We start from the raw sequence: 26766 nt of genomic DNA, 5'->3' as shown, positions 1-26766 counted from the left end.
ATAAATACCAAGAAATTCTTATCAAATTTTACATTGTATAGCAAACTTCATTGATTTTTATGTCAACAACAATAAAGAGCCGGCGATTCCAGTAAAGCAAAACATGATAACAAATATAAATTATAGTAAAAAGTTGTTATTCAGTTCTAAAAGGGAATATAGGAGATCGTAGACGTAAAAATTGTAAGGCCGCCTAACACCAAACGTCCATCCATCCATCCAAGGACTTTTTGCCTTGAAATTCCACGGGGTACTTACATCACTCAGCAAACATCCTTTCAGATGAGTTTGCGTCTTGTCTTCCAGTTGATTTGTGACCTCCGTCAGGGTAACATTGAAATAATGGCATTTAGTTTACCTTGGTGTTTGTAAGAAATGTACCATGGATTGCTGCCGACAGTTCCAGCAGTGTTGACGAAAATACAGCCCTATTGTATTTAGTTAGTAAACGATAACATTAGGTGCACCTCATTAATAAAAAAAATAAAATAAAAGTGTTTGGTGAATTTCACTATTTGATAGCTGATTTAGAAGGGGACTGATAGCTGAAGAGAGGTTCAGACGGCATTTTAGATTAAGTAAAGAACAATTCGAAGTGGTTTTGACATTTATAGAGAATGATATACAGACAAGAATTATAGGAAATCGATCACAAGCAGAGAACGGCTAGCTGTATGCTTGTGATAGGCTTTTTAAACTATTAAGAACCAGCAAAATCCCAAACATATTTGTAGTTAGTATCGGCAAAAACATAGTTTTATATATTCATAAAAACTGAAAATGTATATTTTTTCTACAAAAGAGACAAGAAATGTATTATTATATATTTTTTGTATCTTATTTCGTATATAATTTTCACCTTGTACTAAGGAATTAACATTAAAAATAATTCAAAAACTTTTCAAAACATTGTTACCAATAACAAAAAGTCCACTGTATACCAAGTAAAATGTCCACAATCCGACAAGTAGCTTTAAAATATAGAATTAGCAAAAATTAGTTTGTTAGGTTCAAATGACACGGACGACAAGGTACAGCGACCAATAGACACTACACGACGAGGAACAAGTGGAGTGGTGTCTGTTAAAGTGATGCAGTGCGCATGCGCAGCTGAAAACGTACACGCGAACAAGCGATTCTTAAAAATCCATTCACTGGACGTTTTTTCGTCCAGCGGATGACTGGACGTGCGGTGTGCGGCGCCCTGTAAATTGTGAATTAGACTAGTGTATGAAATTTCCATTAATATTTTGGTTCCACGCTGAAACAGTGAAATTTCTAAAAGTGTGGGCTATATAATTATTCTATAAAGTAAGCTAATGTTTGTTAATAGAATGATGATAAAAGCGCGAGAGCTTATCTGGTTAGGAAGATATTCAGAGTGGGGATGTAGAAGGGGGAGCAGGTGTATTTATGACATATGCTAATGGCGGTAAGATTATTACAGAAGCGCCGGTAATATTGTAACGTGCTAAGCTCTATCTGCTCTCGTTACATTTAGCTACTCACCTGTACGAAACCTGCCTATCCTTGTTTTAGTCTGTTTTGATAAATTTTGTAAAATCAGTTGTCAATTTAGAAAATATTTATTTTGTAGTTAAAGTTGCAGTTGACATAGCAAAGAAATCTCCTACAAAACGAGTTACATTTAGTAAATATGTAATAATTTGGTTCAATAATACAAACATATGTGAATCGTATAGTATATTTTAAATTAATTGTGTTTCCAATCATAAGTTTATCTTTTTGTAACCAAGAATATTCTTGGTTCTTACGTGTATTACATTTAAACGTGCAATCCGTGCACCCTTATTCAGTTAACACAAATAGAAATCTTCCGTTGTTAACACTAGCCCAAAATGTACAGATACATATATAGCTTCTGGACTAAAATCGTGAACTACACGTTAGTTTACAAACTTTACGTGTGAATATATGTAAATTCAACAGTCTATTATTCATTCATACTTTTTAACTATTCGATTAATATACATTATTATCGAACATCAGCAAAGTGCTGTAATTAAAAAGCTGCATCTCCAATGTACGTTACAGTATGTTATATTATTGTACTCCCATAACGAAACCAGCACATCGAAAATAGTGGTTAGAATAATTACTTGGTGTGTCTATTAAAGTGTAAACTATTCGAAGTCATTGGATGACATTTTGCAGAGATAGTTTAATAATGATGACCTAAGACTTTTTGTCACAACAATAAGGATACTATACAACCGTATGAAGTTGGATGTTCCTCGATATTGTTTGTCTTGTTGCATACGGACAAACGTGTTCAACAGTTGCCGTCTGTGAGTGACACGAGATCTAGGTTTTAATACTGTAGGTTGTATTTTTGTCAGCGCGTGATTATCACGATTACGAACACAGTATTATCTCATATATCACAATCCTAAGAAATTAAACATTTCCTATTTTGAAGTGAAAATTAAAAACCTAAATTTTTCTTAAAAGATTGTTAAGAATCAGTAACAATGACGTGTATTTGATAAAATGTAGCACGTTGACTAAATTATATGTTGTAAAATCTAATTTTCGGATAACTGTGTGCTATTTTATGTCAAATGTTGCAAGAACGTTTATTGCTTGAATACATCCAGACCAATACATGATGTTCGGCAATTCTCTCAGATATTCTAATTCTACTTTGTAATTCGTTGCAGAGTGTTGCATTTTTACTGTTTCGTACGTGATGTAATCCAAAGTTCTTATTATATAAACCATGTGCTACATAAAATGTAATTCTCATTAATTAGTCATCTCGGAGCACAACACTAGCTGTAACTGTTCTAATTATCAAGATGTAGTGAAAGTACAGGGTGTCACTACATATTGTAAGGCCTGTACCAAGAGGAGCCAAAAAGAGAAATGCAAGCAATAGTCGATTTTTTTTTCATTTACCTATTGTCTTTCTATGTGTGCTTTTTATTTAAAAAATAATATTTTTAATATTAATGAACAAAAAAATTTTTTTCGTTTCAACTCATATGTCTACAAAAGTTTTTTTAGAAGAAGAAATAGTAAGACACTTAAAATATTTAAATCAGATAAGAAAAACTGATTGAAAGTTTGGTCCGGCCATGCATGCAAGTCTTCACAAGAAGTTAAAATATTTCGATAGTGGAACAAATAAAAATGTATATATATTCTTTTTACACTCGTATGTGTAGCAAATCAAAGCAATAAGTGTGTTCGTTGGACTAAGAAAAACCTATATACCATGTTCCAATTCTTTAGCATCTTGTTATTAATTGTTACTGTACAGAACGAATAACACGCCACGGTGTTATGAAGGCCTTGTCTACAATTTGAGATGTAAAGTATAAATTAAAATAAATAATTATGAATATAAAATAAATATAAAGATAGAGGGGAATTTTAAGTTTTGATTCTGTAGTATTATTTATATGTAACATGATTTTCACTTTGCTTGAAATTGTTTTATGATTTCCTTCAATGTTATAACATCAATTACATTTTATGGTATTCATTACCAAAGAATTTATATCTTACATTTGTATCAATTATTATAGCATTAAGTTGACAAAAGCGGATTTATTTATTAACACAAAAGCCAATACTGAGTCAAGGAGGGTGAAACAGCATCGTCCCTAAACTCAGAACATGTTTTGATGTTTTGTTTTGACCGGAGTGTATATGTGCCTATAGCAACTCTATAAGCGGAATTTTGTATAGCATTTCCTCAAACTTAGCAGATTTATACCTTTTGAGGGAATTTTCAGTACCTAAGATTTTCTAGTTCTCGTGAAAAAAAACTAAACATGCATTTGATAGAAATATTATGTGGGGTCTACGGGGATTGGTCCAAATTCAAAACGAATACATAGAAAAACTTGAAATTACGTTATTTTCCAAACAATTCTTTCAATTGAAAAGTTCAACAAATTTCAGAGTCAATAAGACATAACCATTGCAACATTCGCTTCAATTCGGTCAGTAAGATTGATTATGCGAGATTAAATCTATATTTGCCGCTAGTGGTGGTTGTATTGAATACAAAACTAATGTTAAAATAACATGTTCTGAAATCTATAGAATCTTGACCCTGGAATTTAATTGGCAAAGTATAGGTTCTCATTTATAATTTGAATTATATTTACGGTATTCAGTTACACCACTCCTTGTTATATTTGGCTTTTCTGCTGTCGTATACATGTAATACGAAAAATACAAAATAATGTAATGGTAAAAAGTAAGGACTTTAGGATTTAGTGGTAGCACGCCTGGTAAATGAGAGATCCAGATTCCCGTCTACACAGAGCAAGGGCTTTCTATGATTCAATATTTATTAAAAATATATATCGATTAATATTTAATCTACCCCGACATTGTATATTTTACTAAAGGCAATGGAAATCATGAGATACTAAAATGAATTAGTGGGTTTTAAGCAGCCTCAAATTTACTGCCATGTTTAATCTTTGGTTGTGTTATAAACTATTTGTGTCAAAATTACTGTAATATATTTTTGTTACAGGTAATGTTGGCGTACAATTATTCCGGTTTTATGTAAGTTCATAAATATGTTTAATTATAATATTGATATTTGGTAACTATAAAGATATTCTATCATATATAGTGTTTAGAATTTGGTTTTCGTATGTAATATATAGAACGCAACTTCTATATAATGCATACTCGTATTAAATTAAATGTCTTGTAAAGATGTGTTTTTCAAACAGTTGCAGTCTGCTTTCAAGTGGTTCATTACATATGAGTTAAAGCACTTTTCTCATATAACATCCTCACATAAATGAGGAGAAGATAGAGTTCAAGATAAAGTATTTGGTTACTACCTTTCATAATAAGAGATAATTTATGTTCATTATTCTTTTTATAAAGAATCTCGACAATTTTACAATTTATTTTCAATGTGTTAAGCTATGAATACTTGAATATTATGACAGACAAAGTGTTAAGTTACTAACAAAGTAACTTAGAATACAAAATTCCTTAATTATTTAAGTTGTCGAGTGAACGCTGTAGTAGCAATGAGTGTTACAGGGTAATGCGTGCATGGCCTTTAGTAAATGTTTATTCTTGAAAGGCAAGGCGATGCCAATAACAAGAATGAAAAGCTTATGAGAGTAGTGATGTGCTGTTGGTGGGTGGGAGGTGGCAGGAAGGGTAGGGTTAGTACATGTATATGTGACGTATGCCAACAGTCGCAGTCGGTTCATTACTAAAGCGTAGCATCTATAACCTCTTGGTACATCATTGTTACGTTTGGTGTAAGTGAACGAACACTAAATTGGATTATCAGTTGTTCGCAAAAGAATAATCTTGTGTAATCGTGTGTTAGAGGAATTACAGGAATATACGTGTGTTATATTTATGTATGCTATAAAGTTACACGGTTATTGATTATGAGCAGCACTACTTAATCAAATGTTTCAACAATAAATACAGTTCAACCGATACGTTAAAATGTTTATTGGCAATGGCTTGTAGAAATTAGAGGAATTACAGTAATAGACGTGTGTTATATTTATGTATGCTATAACGTTACACAGTTATTCGTTATGAGCAGCGCTACTTAATCAAATGTTTCAACAATAAATACAGTTCAACCGATACGTTAAAATGTTTATTGGCAATGGCTTGTAGAAATTAGAGGAATTACAGTAATAGACGTGTGTTATATTTATGTATGCTATAACGTTACACAGTTATTCGTTATGAGCAGCGCTACTTAATCAAATGTTTCAACAATAAATACAGTTCAACCGATACGTTAAAATGTTTGTTGGCAATCGCTTGTAGAAATTAAAGGGTCGGTTCGGCAATCAGATTTGGACACGCCACGTCGCGCGCACGGTTACCCCTGGTCATTTGTTACATGGGCAAGTGTACGTGATAATTTACACACATCAGTCACTGCGGCTATCTGGGTGATCACTCAAAACGTGCAGTAGGTCTACGTGCGGCGGTACAGTTCCATCGCACGGTTAGCAAGGTACAAAATATCAAGGCAAAATGTCTATTACATCTAGAAAAAGCATCGTGTCTTTGAAAACGGTACAAGGGAGCCACAAAAAATATACTCTTTGTTTAATAATTATGTTTTTAATCAGTTATAGTTAAAAAAACTGCTTTTATCCGGTGGGAAAGAAAGGCAGACAGGGCGTTTTGGGTTCGTGATACATGGGATTTTTACATTCATTGACTGAATTATTTATAAGTTTATAAAGACATTACATTCGCAATGTAAATTTATATTAGGAACAAAATGAGAAAAAGATAAATGAATAAACAAAAGTATCAACGTGGTGAAAACTAAAAAAACATTTTGGATGGAAAATTGATCTTATAATAATTTTTTATTAATTTGTTGAAATTAATTAAGCAGTCATAGTTTGTGTTTTGCCACTGAATGTATATGTCCCCACAAAGTCGAATTATATATATATATATATATATATATATATATATATATATATATACAAAAATACAAACATACATAATGATTAAAAATATTGGTAACTACGAAACAAGTAATACTTTGTGTTTTGTGCTAATAGTAATGTTTTATTGTAGATAGAACTCCACAGTTCGGATGGTACCGGGTCGCGGGCAGCCTCACTACACCGTGTACTGACCCACATATGGCGTCGCGCTGGATCAATAGTCCACCTATTATATGCACTGTGCAGTATTGGGCTATAACACATTATATTGTACTACAAGTATATTAGATAATGGACCAGGCTTTACCCAATTTATGTATCGAATGCCATTAAGTGTATGACATCCGACGATCTACTTATATAGAATGCTACATGCAATATTTAAAGAGCTCTGTTGGATCTCGATATGTTATGCAATAAACTAACACATTGACAGACAGAAGAGGAATAGTGTAAGCTGTATAAGTGCTACCCTTCGGCATCCCTTAGAAAATTAAAGAATTGAAAATGTGGAGTGCAAATATATTTCTTTAGATTTAAATGGTCTTCGTGTAAAATACAAATCACTTTGTTCCCAAATCACATGAACATATTATTTTACCTGTTTCCCCTTACCATATACACCCTGCAATTACTGTATGTATTCCACCCGTCGCACCCCTTTATATTTTATTACATAATCAGTTACGTATAATAATAGGCCAAATTATACATAATATGTTCTGCCTTCCAAATCACCGCCACTTTAAGACTATATATTTCAAAAATTGTATGATAAATGTGGACTGATGGTAAGTAGAAGCTAAGTGTACGCCACAACACGTGTTGCGTAACAGGCGTCGTCGAGGTTGTATCAAAAATTTCAAGAATGATACCGAAACGGAAATGTTACACCACTCCGGTAGGGAAAATATATTTGATCAACCAATGAGTGACAGACTTCATCGACCCCAGCCAAGGTCCTGTGTTTGGTCGTGCACCATCATAGAACTCTATCTTGTCATTGTATAAAAAGAATTTCTTTATTCTATGATATATTTCTTTATTTGCAGTTGTTTTTGGTAATCCCACTACATGTGTTACTTTGTCAAATGTAAATTTCATATGATTGTACTAATTTCGTTTACGAATGCGTTTATGTTGCAATTTGTCGTTGAAATCTTCGTTACCCACCCACAAAAATATTTAAAAAAACACCTCTTAACACTCATCCAAATACCAATGTGACATGCACAATCAATGCACATGATGTTACCCATACAGAATTATAAACAGATAAACAGAAATTAACGTTCTTCGACTCCCTCGAGTGACAGGCTTTGCTAAGGCTTAAGCAAATCATTAATAAATATATTTTGTTATTAGTATCATTAATTTTTAAAGTAATTTAATTATAATGTATTTTGAATATTAATTGGAATGGATATCAAGCTGATATGACATTTTATGTAATCGCTTATTGTGACGTAAGCTATCTATCCCAGTTACAAATTAATATTAATTACAAAATACCATTAGCGTACCTCAGCCGGCCCACCCTTGTTACCATTACCCTGCAATCATCATACTCATATATCGTTAAAATTTATTGTTACTGTGCCATAATAATCTTGACATAACCAGCAACTAATTAGACAAATTTGCTTTGAACAATACTCGAACATACATAATTTATTAATTACCTAATTCACTAATAGCACTATGTACTGTGTATGTTTGTACCTACGATATGCTTTAGTCTTTGTGACTATAGTATTTGTACAAATACAAACAGTTCGAAGAGTATTATTTTGTAGTGAAATGAGAATACTACATGTTATAGCAGCCTGTATTGAGTGACATTGTTTTAAATTGTGCAGTGTAACCAAACAACACATACTTTGTGTTGTATAAAAAAATCATAGTTTTTATGTTTTAGACAATTTGGTCTTACTACCTTCCAATGTTTACATTTTTGTAAAGTGAATATGGTTTGCCATGTTATGTGAGTCTCGTTCGGAAAAAGCCTTGTCAGTAAAGACGCTAAAACTAAATATACCTACTTGTTTTAGTTTCGTTTTCCTGTATTAGAGTCCGTTACAAATGTTACGTAATGGAATGCTATTGGTCAACAGTGACGCAAATCCCTATCGTTGACCGTAAGTAATGAAATTAAATACTTTGATTCTATTCGATAAGCATTTAATGATTTTTTACTCCCACTAATCGTAGCTTAGAGGAATGTGTATGCAGTGTTTGAAACCTAAATGCTCGTGCTTTATCACACTTGTATAATTTATACATATGCAAACTTTTATTACATTTCGTTTACATTTCTTATGATTGTACCGCTGTATTTGATTACAATGGTGGAATAATGAATCGTATGTAGCTTCCTACATGATAAATGTGTAAAAAGACTATTATGATTTTTGAGATTGCACATTTTCCTTAAATCGTACAGTAAATATAAAATAACGGCAGTAAGAAAAATGTTGATCTTTAGAGCAGTTAAGATTATCAGCTTTATATGAAAATTGTCTTTAACCAATTCTAGCCTCCGTTTTTATAATATCAATGTCGCCAAGTATCTCCATTGTGTGCTTCTTATTAACACAATAAAATGGCTGTAGTCTGTAGGTAGTTTTGAATATAAGTTATACGTATAAAAACATATCACTGGCCCTCAAAAAACAATGTCAAAAAAATGTAATTTACTTGGGTATCCCAGGTAATACAAGATTCACTGTAAAAATATCACTAGTTACGAAATATGTTAGGATGGAAATATGAAATGGATAATAATGGTTTTAAAGAGAAATTTTCCTCTTGGTGATGGGTTTAGCTATATTTCAAGAAATGTTTATCAAAAATATTCTAAGAAATATTTTACTTTAAAAACTCAACACCCAAATAGTTATTTATAAATTGTTAAAAATTACCAAGGTAATATAAAATTGATTATTATTAAACGTACAAAGTTTTCAGTTGTATATTGATTAAGTGATGATTGAATTTGAGCAACACAGCTACTGTGCGTATTGAGTCGGGATGGGGTAGCACTATAGTCTATACACGTATCATTCTAATGCCTAGAGGTGGCCGAGATTTGTTCCTCTCCAAGGGTATAAAACGCGTGACAACAACGCGTGGCGGCAAGAAAGTTTGGCCCGCTTTATGCATTCTTCCGCCGTGGCGTCACAAATTGTATACCGAGCCGGCATAAGAAGTAGTGTTGATCCTTTGTCCCCGGATTTGCTCCCCAGAAATGGGATTTGTCGGCGCGTTTATTATTTTGATTTGTAGCTCAACTTAAGGAAGTCTGCTCAAGTGACTTAGGGTAATATGTTTCCCTCTAACGCAGTTCCCAAAGATTCTGGAATTATTGTAATATTTTCCCTTTTCTTTTCCCTCAAATAAAACTTTTAATCCCCTCAGTGCATTAGGAGGATTTTACCCCTGAAAGTAATGCATTCATCTTTATTTTCATATAGTTTACTGTACACTGCAGAAAATGATAACCTGACATTTTCACCATAACAGTTATAGTTATGGTGGCAACATTGAAATTTCTGGGAATTTTGTTGGAGTTGATGTTTAGACACAGAAAATTACAATAAATAGAAACAAAATTAACCTGCATTGATTATTTTAAAATGCACAGACATTATCAATACGGGAAATGTAGTTGACAGAATTGTCATAGCCTGCTTGAATATTCATCAGGCAGGTGAACGGGTCAGGACATGTCCGATGTGTAAACCTGCTCGCCACTGCAATATTAACCATATGCATTCTCAGCGTAGCTATATCTATAAAAAGTACAAGCCCATCGTACTTTGAGTCTCCAACCTAGGTGTAAATGTCCTGCAGTTTTTATTAAGACGTTTAATATTTGCGTAGGATGGGATGACGCGTTCGCATATTAAGGAAAGTTTTATAAGCAAAATGTTCTTCTTACAAATAAGTGCAGATAGTAAACCAATACCCTGTTACTGTGTTGCGCACACTATATATAACATACAATATGTGTAATGGTAACGGGCACTCTTCCCACTTAAATACGCTAACACAGGTATTCTCGTTGAAGTACGAACACAAACGCACAAGTGAATGTGATCCGTGGCAACGTGTAGTTTTTATTTGGAGTTTTGGTTATGGTTTTATACTAATTAGGTCTATCGGTCTTTTAGATATTAAATTTACCAATAATTAATTGAAAACAATTCCCCAAAAATTGTATGTAAACCAAACTCAATTATCGGTGAATGATAAATGATAACAATAAAAAGACAATTCCTTAAAGATCAGTTGAAATATAGATCTAGTGGAACGACAAAATAAATTTGAAAACAACGTAAAGACTGTGAAGACTTATTGAAGATAACTTATCTAAAATAAAATGAGAATAGTCTAAATGTTTTGGAAGATTTAAATTATGTTATCAAAATATGAAATAATTGAAGATAACGTATCTATATTGAAATGAAAACTAGTTCCCCAATTTTTGTGGGGAAATAAGAAACGATAACAACATATCAACTAATTGACGATACCTTATCCAAAAATTGAATGAATAGTAGATCAAATGTTTGGAAAAGATATTAAAGCTCTAGACAAAGTTTATTAGGTTGCCTTAAGATTTAAATCTGATGGTGCAACAGTTGAAAAATTTTAACTAATTTCAAACTTGCAACAGTAGCAAATTAATCGCACCTTAGAAGTGGTGTTCGGGTAACATACTTGGTTTATTGCCATAAAACTTCTTACAAGTGACCTCTGTTAATCTCTAGTACAACATACACCTTTATTCCATAAATTAATGAAAACAAAATCAACATTGGTAAGATTTTTGATGTTTGTTTGAGGTCAAATTCAACTCATTTTTGCTGAGTGCGGTGAAATCAATCTTTGCGTAAAAAAATCCGTCTTTTCCCAGCCGGAGCAATGGATTGATACATGTTGCTTACCAGCAATACACAATATTGTAAACTAGTTGATGCAATACTATAGAATGAGAAACATTAGGTGAAACAATGGAAAATTTAATGCATGCTGATAAAGCGTACGGACATTTGATAACATTTTGATTAAATTCTTTAAAAAAATCGTTAGCTCCAGCAAAGCCGGTTGCTTTCAGTTGACTCAAGTAATTACTCCAGTGACGTCATATTCACAGCCCGAGTGTGTGTGGTGGAAGAGTGTTGACATTTATTTACGCTGGCTCGCAGCTCGTGTGTTATTTGTTTGCACAGCGAACAGACAGACGTGTTGTGTTTGAAAGGTCGTCGCGTTCGCCCCCCCCCCCGCCATAACCGTTAATTGAAGTATACAATTTATATTTTTGTGTACACGCATATTTAACCATATTCTGGGGTGGCGAACAGCAGTTCTGGTATATTAACAGTAGCTTAATTGAGTTCTTAACAACGCCAAAGAAAGATTGATATCAATTTGAGAGTTCGTTTGCGCTTGTGTATGTATTGTTAATGTACAATTCTGGAGTAACTCTTAACTCTGTAATTAATCCCTTTGTATTTTTAATGTTGGTTTCCCGACATCTTTTTAGCCAACGTTGGTGTGTCTAGCTTATCTCCTCGAGGGCCTATGTTTGAATCCAGGTTTGGACACATCATTTTTGCACGCCAGAAAGTAATTATCTGATTGAATCTAAAGATACAAAACTGTACCGAGTTTCAGCTTTCAGTTTATGTTCAATTTTATTTTCTAAACAACACCTAACTTTTTGTTTAGGATTTCTGTAGTGAGTGAACCCTTAATATCTTTCTCGCCCTAGCAAGATATGTCACTGCGTAGAAAACTATTGACTAAGCTGAGCATTTATTTGTGAAGTAAACACTGTGGTATCGAAATTAGAAAAGAAAAAAAAAACTTTACATGTATATACTAAGTGTAGTTAATGATACGAACACATTAATTTGTAACTAGATCGCCATGCAAATACATCGTACACCGCGCAAACTCTGGAATGCTACATCTTTTTTGGATGGAGAATAGAATAGGAACAACATCATATGTTTGTTATAATATATAAGCCTGGATTGTATTTAAATGCATTGCTATAAAGCAGAATTGTGTCTGTTCACTACGCAAACAAGCCTGCAGAAGGGTGGCTCTCGGCAACCTGTGTGCTGATGCTGGGGTAAACACGGCCGCCGCGGTCGCGCTGGACTGTGAGAAAACCAATATTTAATATGGAAGATAACGCGGGTTGCCTCTATACGGCTTCCTTTTGAGATTAAAACAGTATTTTTACGTTGCCCTGGTAAATCAACGAATTTTAAGTTTGTGGTGGAATATTGTAAAAGTCGGTTTGTACACAAGTTTCCAGGCGGAAACGAACAAACATGACTCGTATATTGAACTTGCTTGAGCCGTGGGATCGAATATTGGCTTTCCCAAATTAACTTCAGCTAGTGTGTATTTTGCTGAATATAAATGAAAATAGAAGGTCTGGTAAACATTACAATTTCTGAAAAGTGTAATATGAACCGATTTTATAGAGCTCCAGGCTCTGATGGTTGATACGGTTAGTTCTAAAACATTAGTGTATACACGTTACAGGACAAAATTGGAATACCTATAGACAATTTAATTATTTCCAACGCATTTGTGTTTGTTAAATTATGTAATTAACTGTTATGGTTGCCAGGCCCTAAATAAGACTTCTTTACAGTTTCGAATACATGGATTGAAGAGGTAATGTGCACACCGGATGGTACATTGATAATCCGGGTCCTCGTGCTAACGGCGAAGTACAGTCCACCGCCAGCAAAGTACAATGTCACCCAAAACTCGCGAGTGTTCGATACGGGATCTGCAAACGTTATTGGTACATCGGTAACCCGTGTCCGTGTGCTAACGGCGAAGTACAGTCCACCGCCAGCAAAGTGCAATGTCACCCAAAACCCGCGAGTGTTCGATACGGGATCTGCAAACGTTATTGGTACATCGGTAACCCGTGTCCGTGTGCTAACGGCGAAGTACAGTCCACCGCCAGCAAAGTGCAATGTCACCCAAAACCCGCGAGTGTTCGATACGGGATCTGCAAACGTTATTGGTACATCGGTAACCCGTGTCCGTGTGCTAACGGCGAAGTACAGTCCACCGCCAGCAAAGTGCAATGTCACCCAAAACCCGCGAGTGTTCGATACGGGATCTGCAAACGTTATTGGTACATCGGTAACCCGTGTCCGTGTGCTAACGGCGAAGTACAGTCCACCGCCAGCAAAGTGCAATGTCACCCAAAACCCGCGAGTGTTCGATACGGGATCTGCAAACGTCATTGTTAGATCGGTAACCCGTGTCCGTGTCCTAACGGCGAAGTACAGTCCACCGCCAGCAAAGTACAATGTCACCCAAAACCCGCGAGTGTTCGATACGGGATCTGCAAACGTCATTACCGTAATTGCGTTTCGGACGTGCACGCGTTCATCCCATCGGACACATTGTAAACTCGATTGCAGCCATTCTGGAGTTTGCCGGTATTAAATCGCTCGTGAAAATAATCATTGAACAAAACTAACTCGCCCTTTAAACTGGTACCTGCGTAAAGCGGTGTATCCATGTTCTAGGTATCCGGATACATCAGGTATGTCGGCAAGTGTAAGTTTAATTGTTCCCAAGTTTTCCATTGGTTTTCATCCCAGTGGGCAAATATTTACACTCCGCTTATTACCACCCCTTGACTATTATTAAATGTCAAAATCATATTTAACCCACACTCGTTCAAAGTCGGTACAGTATAGCAGGTTTGGTCAGTGGATGAGGCGTAATAATAATAATAATGTTATCAGGGTAGTATTTATATGTTTTTGTTTACCCAGACATACTGAATATATTTATTACGGATATAATACCAGCTGAACTTTAATCTCCTTGTAGATGCCATCTATGTGGTATAAAGAAACCGGGTAAATGTGTCGTAAATATATCGATTAATCTACTTACAAGGAATGCATGTATTAGTCTTATGAAAATCACGGTCACCATTGTTAATGTGAGAAACAGACATGCATACAATATAAAATCTTTTTCTTTTTAGACCTATAAATATAAAAAAATTCTTCGCATATGTTTACTTTATAGTTGGATAGTGTAGAACATTGGATAGTCTTAGGTCTTTTATTGGCACTATCACAAATATATGGAGTAGTGCAGTAGCCGACTGCCTCCACTTTAAAAATATTTTGGGAGTAACTGTAAAACTGATTAAATTTGTAAGTTTTGTTCAGTTTTAGAAAATTAAATGGTCGCTTTTATTCTTTGCCTATCGAAAACAAGTATTGGATAATGGCATATTGTACATTCTGTCCATGTTTTGCGTCAAGTTGCTGATTTTGGAAAACTATCTTGGCCAATCACTTGTGTTGAATGTCACTTAACTTTTGATATTAAGTTTAAATTATGAAATAATGATGAAGACCCAGCTTGCCTAAGTGGTATAGTACAGTTTCTACTGAAGTACTTTAGAATTAATGTGTTCCACGAATTTTAGTTTTTGTTATATTCAAGAGTTTGATTCTCGTGTGTAAAAATAGAGTTAATAAATAACAAGTGATAGAAAAACTAATTATTATGGGTTTTCTTTTACCTTATTAAAAAAAGGGCGTAGCATTCTGTATCCGTAAGGTGTATGACACACTAAGATAGATGCTATGTACGTAATTACTAAGAGAGATCGTGTCATGTGCTGGACAACAGCGGGATTAGTGGAAGATAATTAGACCATGTAGCTTAGTTAAACCTGTCGTTCTAGGTACTGGTACAAGTAGTTAGTGACAGTTGGTACTATTTCCCTATAGATATGGTGTATGACACACTAAGATAGATGCTATGTACGTAATTACTAAGAGAGATCGTGTCATGTGCTGGACAACAGCGGGATTAGTGGAAGATAATTAGACCATGTAGCTTAGTTAAACCTGTCGTTCTAGGTACTGGTACAAGTTGTTAGTGACAGTTGGTACTATTTCCCTATAGATATGGTGTATGACACACTAAGATAGATGCTATGTACGTAATTACTAAGAGAGATCGTGTCATGTGCTGGACAACAGCGGGATTAGTGGAAGATAATTAGACCATGTAGCTTAGTTAAACCTGTCGTTCTAGGTACTGGTACAAGTTGTTAGTGACAGTTGGTACTATTTCCCTATAGGTATGGTGTATGACACACTAAGATAGATGCTATGTACGTAATTACTAAGAGAGATCGTGTCATGTGCTGGACAACAGCGGGATTAGTGGAAGATAATTAGACCATGTAGCTTAGTTAAACCTGTCGTTCTAGGTACTGGTACAAGTTGTTAGTGACAGTTGGTACTATTTCCCTATAGGTATGGTGTATGACACACTAAGATAGATGCTATGTACGTAATTACTAAGAGAGATCGTGTCATGTGCTGGACAACAGCGGGATTAGTGGAAGATAATTAGACCATGTAGCTTAGTTAAACCTGTCGTTCTAGGTACTGGTACAAGTTGTTAGTGACAGTTGGTACTATTTCCCTATAGGTATGGTGTATGACACACTAAGATAGATGCTATGTACGTAATTACTAAGAGAGATCGTGTCATGTGCTGGACAACAGCGAGATTAGTGGAAGATAATTAGACCATGTAGCTTAGTTAAACCTGTCGTTCTAGGTACTGGTACAAGTTGTTAGTGACAGTTGGTACTATTTCCCTATAGGTATGGTGTATGACACACTAAGATAGATGCTATGTACGTAATTACTAAGAGAGATCGTGTCATGTGCTGGACAACAGCGAGATTAGTGGAAGATAATTAGACCATGTAGCTTAGTTAAACCTGTCGTTCTAGGTACTGGTACAAGTTGTTAGTGACAGTTGGTACTATTTCCCTATAGGTATGGTGTATGACACACTAAGATAGATGCTATGTACGTAATTACTAAGAGAGATCGTGTCATGTGCTGGACAACAGCGAGATTAGTGGAAGATAATTAGACCATGTAGCTTAGTTTAAACCTGTCGTTCTAGGTACTGGTACAAGTTGTTAGTGACAGTTGGTACTATTTCCCTATAGGTATGGTGTATGACACACTAAGATAGATGCTATGTACGTAATTACTAAGAGAGATCGTGTCATGTGCTGGACAACAGCGAGATTAGTGGAAGATAATTAGACCATGTAGCTTAGTTAAACCTGTCGTTCTAGGTACTGGTACAAGTTGTTAGTGACAGTAGCAATATTACCTTTCTATGTTAAGCTTTGGTTAGGAGATCTGCAAAGACATTTTGTATCAGTCTCTTGCAACAGGAAGTTGAAATGCTTGAGAGAAAAGCACTTTCTGAAGAAAAAAAGTAAAATAACTATGGAAATCTTTTGTTCAGTGTTTAGTATGCATCGAAGAACCGGACAAATACTTGTACTCCAAGGTTTGGGTTAAATGCGTTATATTAAACAGGAAAGGAATACGTCTTTGGTTAAAATGTAACAAGTGGTTAAGAAATGAATAAACGTTAGAAGATTATGAAGGCTATGCTTACATATCGAGCAGTACTTAATCACTAAACTGTAATTAAAACATTATGGAATTTTAATACAATGTAATATATCTTTGCAAAATGGGCATTTCTTTACTTATAAGTTTTGTTGAAACCTAATCCGTGGAGAGATTTCCATTGAATTTCATTCCAACACGAGAATTTCGGTAGATAAAAGAAACTGGTGACTCGACGGAGAGACAAGAGGGGTCCTGTAATTAGATGGAACGCAGCTGGCCGCCCATTCTGCCCGACCCCGGTTCTTCTTAGACCAACTTCTTGTGTGACAACTTGCTGCACAGGCTAATCTATTTGTAACGACGCTGTCTTGTGATCCCACTATAAATATATTGATCTAATCGCTTCAAATGATTGTATGAATAGTTTTTTCTATAAATAGTTACTGGTTGCTGTTCACATAATGATGTTTAACAATGGCTGAAAGAGGAAAATCTAGCTGATCAAATTAGGTTTTCTATGAAGCGCCCCATATGGAGGCTTTGACCTTAAAGGTGAATACGAAAGAAGGACAGAAAAGTACAAATAGAGTGTGCAAAACCGTTCAAATGTGTTTCATGTCCCCTCAACATTGTTTCATTTTTAATGTAGAATATAAACACTCCTTTGGAAAATTCTTAGGTGATTATCTAATATTAAATTATTTCCAACAAGTTTAAATCATGATCTACGTTTACCAAGTGCGCTAAATCTTTTAATTCTGCCTTCAGTCAGAATAAAGTTCTTTCCAATTTAAAAGTTGTTTTGTTAGAAATTATTGGCTCGGCTTTAGCGAAACTATTACTCGAGAGGTTTGATATATTTAATTTCTGTCTGTCTGCTACATTCGCACAATAACTAGAAAATGAACTGACACGTGGACTTGAAATATTGCATGAAACTTCATTTGTATATGAGGAACACTGAGTTATGAAGTATGGTACGGTTTTGACTGAAAGTTAGCGAATATCTTTTCATCAGTCTTATGGGTAACCATGATCACAACGTGGAAATAGCAGAATACATAAATTATTAAGCAACACTGAGTACAGTCATGTGATATTTTTATTGTGACATGCCATATGTGACATTTTTATTCATAGAGTAAAACGAAAAATAATAAAATGAAGTCAATGCTGAAAGTCGGTCACAAGATTTAATGCTATCTCTCTCTTGCGTTGAAGTACCCTCCCTCCCTAGCTCACTTGAACTTTTATTATTTGAACATCGCTGAAAAAACGAACGTAACAAAAATGTGTATGTATCACGTGACATGATATCCCGGGAAAGATTATCTGCTCGCAGTACATCTCAAGTAAAATAAGAGTTGTAGACTTCAACATTTGCATACAATCTCAGGGAAGTCTGTTACTCAACACATGGTGTGGCGTACTCCTACCTTGTGCTAATCAAGCCTGTTATTAAGTAGAATGAAGACGTCATCATTAACCAGTAATATAGTAGTGTAATATATTTTTGTTGCACTAAGGGTTATTTTAAAACATTACATCTCCACGTAGCACTTTTACTCAACTTCAAAAGTATAAAATTTCATTCTCATGTAAAGATATTGTACTCTAGCTAAACGAAATTTTGAACCTAAAAAATTATAAAAATAACGTAATTTTGTAAGGATTTGTCTATGTATGTCCTCGTTTAGCACGGATTACACGAGACATTAGTACGTACTGATGTTATCGGAGAAAACGAACTAGTCGTAATGTCGTTTAGACTGTGTACCTATGTAACATATTCTGTAATTTATACTCACAGTTTTTGGGGTATGTGTCAGTTGTAGTTCATGTCGAAGAAGGAGCCCTAGTCGAACTAGTCTCTATATAAACAAACCATCTTATCAGTAACATTTCTTATCAGCCATCGATCGGTGATCGGACTGTTCAAGGGTATGCCGACTGTTATTGCCGTTATGTAACTTGTGTGGCTTTGATTTCCACGTATTTGCGTAAGCTAGATTTCTGGGTTTGATTGTGTGATAGTAATTGAGTTGGAGTTTAGGTAGTCACTTCACGCCGTGTCCACGTGATCCGACCCTGGTATACGTGCTCATAATGTGTTGATTTGGGCCAGATCTGATCGCAGATTTGCAATAAACATTATTGTTTTTTGCGTCCAGTAGGTGTATTTATAGCACAATCGCATTTGGTTGTTTACTTGTACGGCCCACCCGCTCTGTGTGTGATTATTCTTGGCGGTTTACTGATCGCAACCGGTGTGTTGTTGTCAAATATAATTAGCAGTGCAGAAGACGTTTACCCCCAGGCCCGCCTACATGTTGCGAGTTTACGCCTTACACAGATCACTTGATGTTCAATAAGTCTTATAAACATGTTTTGTAATGTGCTATATAATGTACAATAGGTTCAAACCCAACTTGTATATTAAATATATCCTGTAGATATGATCTTAATTCAGATTTTATTACAATCCCGGTAACGGTTACTTTAAATTAATTGGTGAATGGTGGATATATGGGTTGGAAAGTAACTCAGATCATTCGCATAGTGTTTTGAAATTGTTGTATAAAGAATATTTGTCCCTAGTTTTCCGTAAAATTTATTTTAATTAAGAGATAATCACTTTAACTACATTTTTACAATTTGTGTTATGGAGTATTTTTACAATCGAATCTTGTATGGAGGAAAGATATTTTCCTATTCAATTACATGAGTAAACTAAATAAGACAAATGCTTTTTCTCAAATTTGTCGCTTTAATCTTTATGGCTGTTAGATTTAAAAGGGATATAATTTGAAAATTACGGCGACTTCCAAACTCCGCGTCATGCCTTTGAACGATAGCTATTTTTAATTTAGTTTAGCTCTCGTCTTATTTTAAGATTGCTGAAAAATGGACTCAAATTTATTAAAAATCAAAAAAGTAAAGGGTCGTGATGTATAATACTATTATTTAAAATAACTCTCGACATTTCATCCAGCTGAGCTGCATAATATTTGGTGTTTTTTCTTTAATTTCGTTTAATTTCACCCCTAATATATTGTGTTAAAATATAATTATTGTTTCAGGAAATATCTCTTTTATAAAAAGATATTATTAGTAAAAGTTGCAGTTATCTGAAACCATTAACCTGAGTTTTATACTCTTAATATTAACGGAAAATTATTTAAAATTTAATAAACCGTCATTTAATTTTAAGGCAAATTATTTACGTCCACAAAAGTATGTCGCAAGCTTACAAATAATTTTCGCTGATTATTAGTTTTGATAGAAAGGACCCTGGACAACTAAAATTTCGATAGGATTCAGAATTAAAATTGTAAATTCCATTACTAGCGTCAGTGATTAGGGTGTTACGCGTCGAGCTGTAGTGATTATGGTAATGAGTGCTAAGATTGGTGCCTTAACGAGCAAAACACCACAAGTTTAAAAGTGAAACTGTTGAGTTGAGCACAAGAAGCCGGCATAAACCGGGCTTTTGGCGTTTTATTACGCCTGTAAATGAAAAACGCAAATTACTACTTCTGAACCAAGTTTTACTTAATTTTCTCCTACCTCGCCTTGTTTTAGTTTTAGCTCCCGACCTCGCATGTAAATGTATCTGGACTTGCTATTGTGTATTTGAACAGTCAAATACCGATATAAAACAGTTTAAAGCAGTTATAGGCTATGGCTATTAACATTAACATAGTTATACCATTTCCCAATGATCATACTGGATTCATAATGATATGTATTTATTAAGAATGCGATTTTAGAAAGAAGAGTTTTGAATTTATAACGTGTAATTTTCAACTTTCTTTTCCTCTAAACATAATTTTATTATTTCCAAAAGTTTTGAACTCAAAATAAAGTAAAATTTGTTTAGAAACGAATTTATAAACCTACTGCAAGTGTTGAGGGTGTGTGCTGACTGATACGTAACATGCACTAAGTTGGACCATATAATTGAGTTAATTTATCACAAAACTATGTAAAGTTGACAGCGTCATTTAATATTATGAACAATCCCGACAATTAATTTTACTAATCTCACCTAAAACTAATTAATGTGAATAAAACTTTAAAAAAATGTGTTGCGTAGAGAATAAGTTTAAGTAGGCCCCTAATGTAAATTTAATGGAATTTGAGTACTAGCAACATTATTATATTTACTTTTAACAAACGTTATGTGCCATTGTTTAGGGTAATTATATTTCTAATAATATCATAAATACGAGAGTGATTTTGTGTTGTTTGTCTTGCTTTCACGCGTAAACTATTTAACCGATTGTACTGTTATTTTAAATAGACAGTCTCACAGTCTCAGCGATGATTATAGGCCTTTCTTATTTCTAGAGTTCCTCTGGGCTACACCCTACTGGAATTTACAGTAGCGAAAAATGCCATTTTGGTCAGTAAAGGTGTGAAATATTAATTGAGCGTATCAAATGTAATCGACTGCTCAGTGTAAACATCGTTTATTATTTTCAATTTGTTTATATTTACAGACAGTTTCAGAAACAGTCAGTTCAAACGCAGTTTTAGATTTCAGCGATTAGATAAGTACTCATCTACCTTAGAAAATGGGCTAAAACATAAGATGGTGAGAATTCGACTAAGAATCCCTTTGAAACAGTCGGCAAGAACTATGCTAGATGAAAGTTTGCTGGACTGTGCTTTTGAAGTAATGTACCAATTACAGCTCTCAATATTTTAAAATACTAAAATTCTTTCAGTTTCAGGAAACCAAGACGTAGTGTCATTTTAACAAATATTAAGTATTCGATATAAAAGACAATGTTACTATCTAACTTTTACTATAAATTAAGACCCACCTCGGTTAACTTTTGTCAAATGTAGGCTTCTATGATCTGTGGTGTGTGTGTGTGTGTGTGTGTGTGTGTGTGTGTGTGTGTGTGTGTGTGTGTGTGTGTGTGTGTGTGCGTGCGTGTGTGCGTGCGTGCGTGTGTGTGTGTGTGTGTGTGTGTGTGCGCGCGCGCGCGTTTCTTGTATGCGTGTGTATGTCACTGAACACCTCCTAAACAGCTGAACCGATTTTAATGAAATGTTTTGTGTCTTCAAGTGGATTTGACGACACAATTGCGTGTATTAAATAGCCAAACACTGTTTTAAGGCGCCAAGTTATGATGTATATTTGTCTTTTGAATGTATTTATGGGTGAACTTAAAGATTGAGTGATAGGCCACTTTATAATTAAGTACATGCATGTGTAGCATGCGCATTTTTATAAATTTGTTGTGGTTGATCAGGAAATAATGAAACATTTACTATAGAACAAAACATACTAAGAACGAAGTAAATTACAAAGTACATAAATATAAACTTTTTGTCGTATTTTCTTGATTTTTTTAACAAATAAATCTCAAAATTGGCGTTGGAAACATAATTCACTCGAACCAGCAATGGTCATACACGTGCAACGCCTACTAAATTGCAAGAAAAGCGGCGGGTAACCGCTAGCAGTGCACATATAAGAGATAATCTAGTCTAACTTTTACTATATACATTTAAAGTCTGGTATGAAACATAAATTAGTGTTCTTTTGACAAAATTAGGCTTCTCAAAACTGTGTATGTGTATACATTATCTTGATCGGGAAAGAGACAAAATTAACCGTGAAACAATAAATACTAAGATCTGAGTAAATTAAGATTACTATAAATATACATTTTTAATATGTATTTACTTCATCATGAGAAGAAGGTAAACTAAACATTGGTGTCAGAAATATAATCCATTCGAACCAGAAGTACTCATACACGTGCAAAACCTTCGAAATTGCGTGTGAAGCCGCGGGTAACTACTAGTATGATATAATTATACTCAGAGTGATAACATGCACACACGAAGTGAACCATTTCCTTGACCATATTCTATACAGGGTGATTCAAAAACTAAACGGCAATCTCTCGGGAGCTTATTCTATAGCTAAAAAACAAGTAAAAAAAGTTCATATAACCATATGCCCGGAAACGCTTCGTTAGCGAGTTACGCCTAGCGAAAGATTTCGCCCGGATTTCAGAACCCTTGGTGAAGTCAGGCCGTAATAAAAATGGTAAAAGGTAGTTACAAAGATACAAATACGATTGTTTTTTATGTTTTTATATCTGACAAATTTATTAAAATTCGTCCCAGAGCTGTAAATGCAATACTTTCAGAGATATCTTACGTAAAACACAAGAATTGGTGCAAAGAAATAACACATTTTTGTGTTTAACGTAAGATTACTTCCATAAATGTTAAATAAAGGTCATTTTTTTCTTAACAGATTTGTAGAACATTTAATTCTGAAAAGATTCATGTGAATTACTTAGGAAAAAAAATAATAATAGGTATTGAAATTTAGCTTTATTTAAAAATAAAACAGACGCACAAAAATGCATATTCTTATCTGCATAAAATATTAACTAATGTTTAGGTTGTGAGTAACAGCTGAATCATTTATTCTAGACTGAACATTAACATAAAATGTATTTACCTTTATAAAACTGTAATAATCACCTATAATAGTTGCTCAAAGTGTCCTCCGTTGTTAGCAATGCACGTTTTCGCACGACGAATCCACTCTTTTCTAGCGCGTTTCGTAACGTTTGGAGCATTCTTGATAGTTTCTGCCGCTTCTGTAATGCGATTACGTAACTCCTCTATGGTGTTAATCCGTTTTGAATAAACAATTGACTTCATCCAACCCCATAAGAAAAAGTTTGCTGGCGTGAGGTCAGGAGAACGTGGTGGCCATTTTACTGGTCCATTTCGAACCAATCCATTGTCTACCGTATGTATCATTTAAATAGTTTTTCACATCATTAGAAAAATGTGGAGAGGTGCTCCGTCGTGCATAAACCATGTATTTATTCTGTTTTTGAACAGGAATATCTTCCAATAGGGTAGGCAGGTTTGTTCTTAAAAAAATTTAAGTACGCTACTCCATTAAGTCGATTAGGGAGGAAAAATGGACCAATCAAATTATCACCCAGAACACCAAGCCATACATTGACTGAAAATGTATGTTGAAAATGCCTCGTCGCAGTTTCATGTGGGTTGGTCGTACGCCCAAGTATGGGTATTACGAAAAATTTACAATTCCATTTCTAGTAAAACAGGATTCATCAGTAACGAGAATACGCCGAAGAAAATACTGATGTCGTAAACAATTTCTTCTTAACCAGCCGGCAGAACATCTTCCGTTTATTAAGATCTTGCGGTAATAAGTCTTGAACACGTGTTATATGGAATGGGTACAACTGTGCTTCATGAAGTGTCCGCCATACGCTTGACTGGCAAATATTTAACTGACGTGATAATCGTCTGGTGCTTGTGGTTGGTGATAATTCTACAGCATTTATTATTGCTTGTTCATTATTATAGTTCCTTGCGCTACGTTGACGACCAGTATCTATTCGCTTCGGTTTAAAGCTACCAGTTTCTCTAAGTCGTCTCTCCACAGCTTCAAATGTTTTGCGATCAGGTGTTCTTCGACGTGGAAAAGTATCACGATATTCCTGAACTGCAGCTAAACCATTCTTGTTAACTTTGCCGTAAATCAGTATCATGTCCGTATACTCTTCAAACGAATACATACCATTTACATTATCTGCCATTATTTACTAAGATAATTACATACACTTTTATAAACATATTTAAAAAAATATTTTAAAAATAAATATTTAATAAAATATGTTATACACTTGTATAAAATATTTCCAAATAATCACAGGATCTCACAAAATACAATCTTCACACGCCACAATACAAAAAAACTCCATAAAGGTTATTCAAATATTACTTCATGAACTTAATTGTTGATCAGCTGATATTGCCAACCTTTGCAAAGAAAATATGACGATAAAAAGTGTTGAATAAATGATCAGCTGTTACTCACAACCTAAACATTAGTTAATATTTTATGCAGATAAGAATATGCATTTTTGTGCGTCTGTTTTATTTTTAAATAAAGCTAAATTTCAATACCTAATTATTAATTTTTTTCCTAAGTAATTCACATGAATCTTTTTCAGAATTAAATGTTCTACAAATCTGTTTAAGAAAAAAATGACCTTTATTTAACATTTATGGAAGTAATCTTACGTTAAACACAAAAATGTGTTATTTCTTTGCACCAATTCTTGTGTTTTACGTAAGATATCTCTGAAAGTATTGCATTTACAGCTCTGGGGACGAATTTAATAAATTTGTCAGATATAAAAACATAAAAAACAATCGTATTTGGTATCTTTGTAACTACCCTTTAACCATTTTTATACGTCCTGACTTCACCAAGGGTTCTGAAATCCGGGCGAAATCTTTCGCTAGGCGTAACTCGCTAACGAAGCGTTTTTCCGGGCATATGGTTATATGAACTTTTTTACTTGTTTTTAGCTATAGAATAAGCTCCCGAGAGATTGCCGTTTAGTTGTGAATCACCCTGTAATATCTATCAGCTAGGAAAATGTTAATGGACATCTTGAAAATGTCATTGTCAATGTAATTTTCGTATTTTAAAAACGTTGATTATTACAGAATGGGAATAGCAAAATACAGATATTTAGATACAGATCTAAACTGATCTACAATTATATAATCAACTGATAATATTGTGTATTAGTTTGTTTAACCACAATTTTGCAATCTGTACTTTATTAATTACATGATTATATGTGAAGAATAAATCCTACTTACCGTAATTTAAATACTGTAAATTTGCCTACACGTTACTAATTCATCAAGTTTCCGGATGTGTACCCGGTAATCGGTTGGGTGTTTTACAAGTCAGGCTGGGGGAGTTGTTGATATAGGGTTGTCTCTAGTATCTGTAGAATCTATTGTATATTTATATGGCTGGCGGAGTAGATAGGAAGGCCCAACTTGCACTAGCGGTCGTCGCCTTGGGCGGCACTTTACGGGATCAATGTGGTTAACTATCATATTAAGAGAAATAATAATTTATATTTACTTAAATAAAATGCACTTCCTTTTGTAATTCATGTGCCGGTGGAAAGTCACAACCAAAACATAACCGTGAATCAGATTTGTATTACATTAAAACACATTATTTGATCTATAAAAAAAATCAAATCGACATGCAAAGGAGCACTTTTTTAAATGGAGGTATTGATTGGCATATCAACATTGGAAATTCAGCAACGCACTGTGAGAACCGGAGTCGAATGTGATGACAGTTTATTACAAAATAGTATTGGCAGCCTTTGCCCATTAAACTTTCCAAATTGCTCGTCCCTTAACCTGCCAGGCCACTGTGGGAACCAGTGATAATCATAACTTCTGACACGTAGCCGTCCTTTACATGGGTGAACGTTTGCGTGTTGTTGGTATGATTTCTGTCCCTTAATCTACCAGGCTGCTGTGAGACCCAGTGATAATCATAACGTCTACCACGTAGCCGTCCTTTACATGGGAGAACGTTTGCTTGTTGTTGGTATAATTTCTTTCCCATAACCTACCAGGCCGCTGTGAGACCCGGTGATAATCATAACGTCTACCACGTATCCGTCCTTTACATGGGAGAACGTTTGCGTGTTGTTGTTATGATGTCTGTTTCTGAACCTACCAGGCTGCTGTGAGACCCGGTGATAATCATAACGTCTACCACGTATCCGTCCTTTACATGGGAGAACGTTTGCGTGTTGTTGTTATGATTTCTGTCTCTGAACCTACCAGGCTGCTGTGAGACCCGGTGATAATCATAACGTCTACCACGTATCCGTCCTTTACATGGGAGAACGTTTGCGTGTTGTTGTTATGATTTCTGTCTCTTAACCTACCAGGCTGCTGTGAGACCCGGTGATAATCATAACGTCTACCACGTATCCGTC

At 34.6% G+C, this 26766-nt stretch overlaps 1 protein-coding gene across 2 annotated transcripts in view; it reads right to left on the bottom strand.

Moving 5' to 3' along the window:
* Positions 1-18833, bottom strand: part of LOC124354907 (facilitated trehalose transporter Tret1-like) — a 32640-nt gene extending 13807 nt beyond the window's left edge. The window contains exon 1 of one of the 2 annotated variants that reach the window (XM_046805705.1): positions 18727-18833. The gene's annotated coding sequence lies outside the window, so the exon portion shown is untranslated. The remainder of the gene's footprint in view (positions 1-18726) is intronic. The other variant, XM_046805706.1, reaches the window with a different exon arrangement.
* Positions 18834-26766: the final 7933 nt, after the last annotated feature.

The sequence above is a fragment of the Homalodisca vitripennis genome, chromosome 2 (genome assembly GCF_021130785.1).
Source record: "Homalodisca vitripennis isolate AUS2020 chromosome 2, UT_GWSS_2.1, whole genome shotgun sequence".
Lineage (NCBI taxonomy): Eukaryota > Metazoa > Arthropoda > Insecta > Hemiptera > Cicadellidae > Homalodisca > Homalodisca vitripennis.
This window is presented reverse-complemented; position numbering and strand designations above follow the sequence as displayed.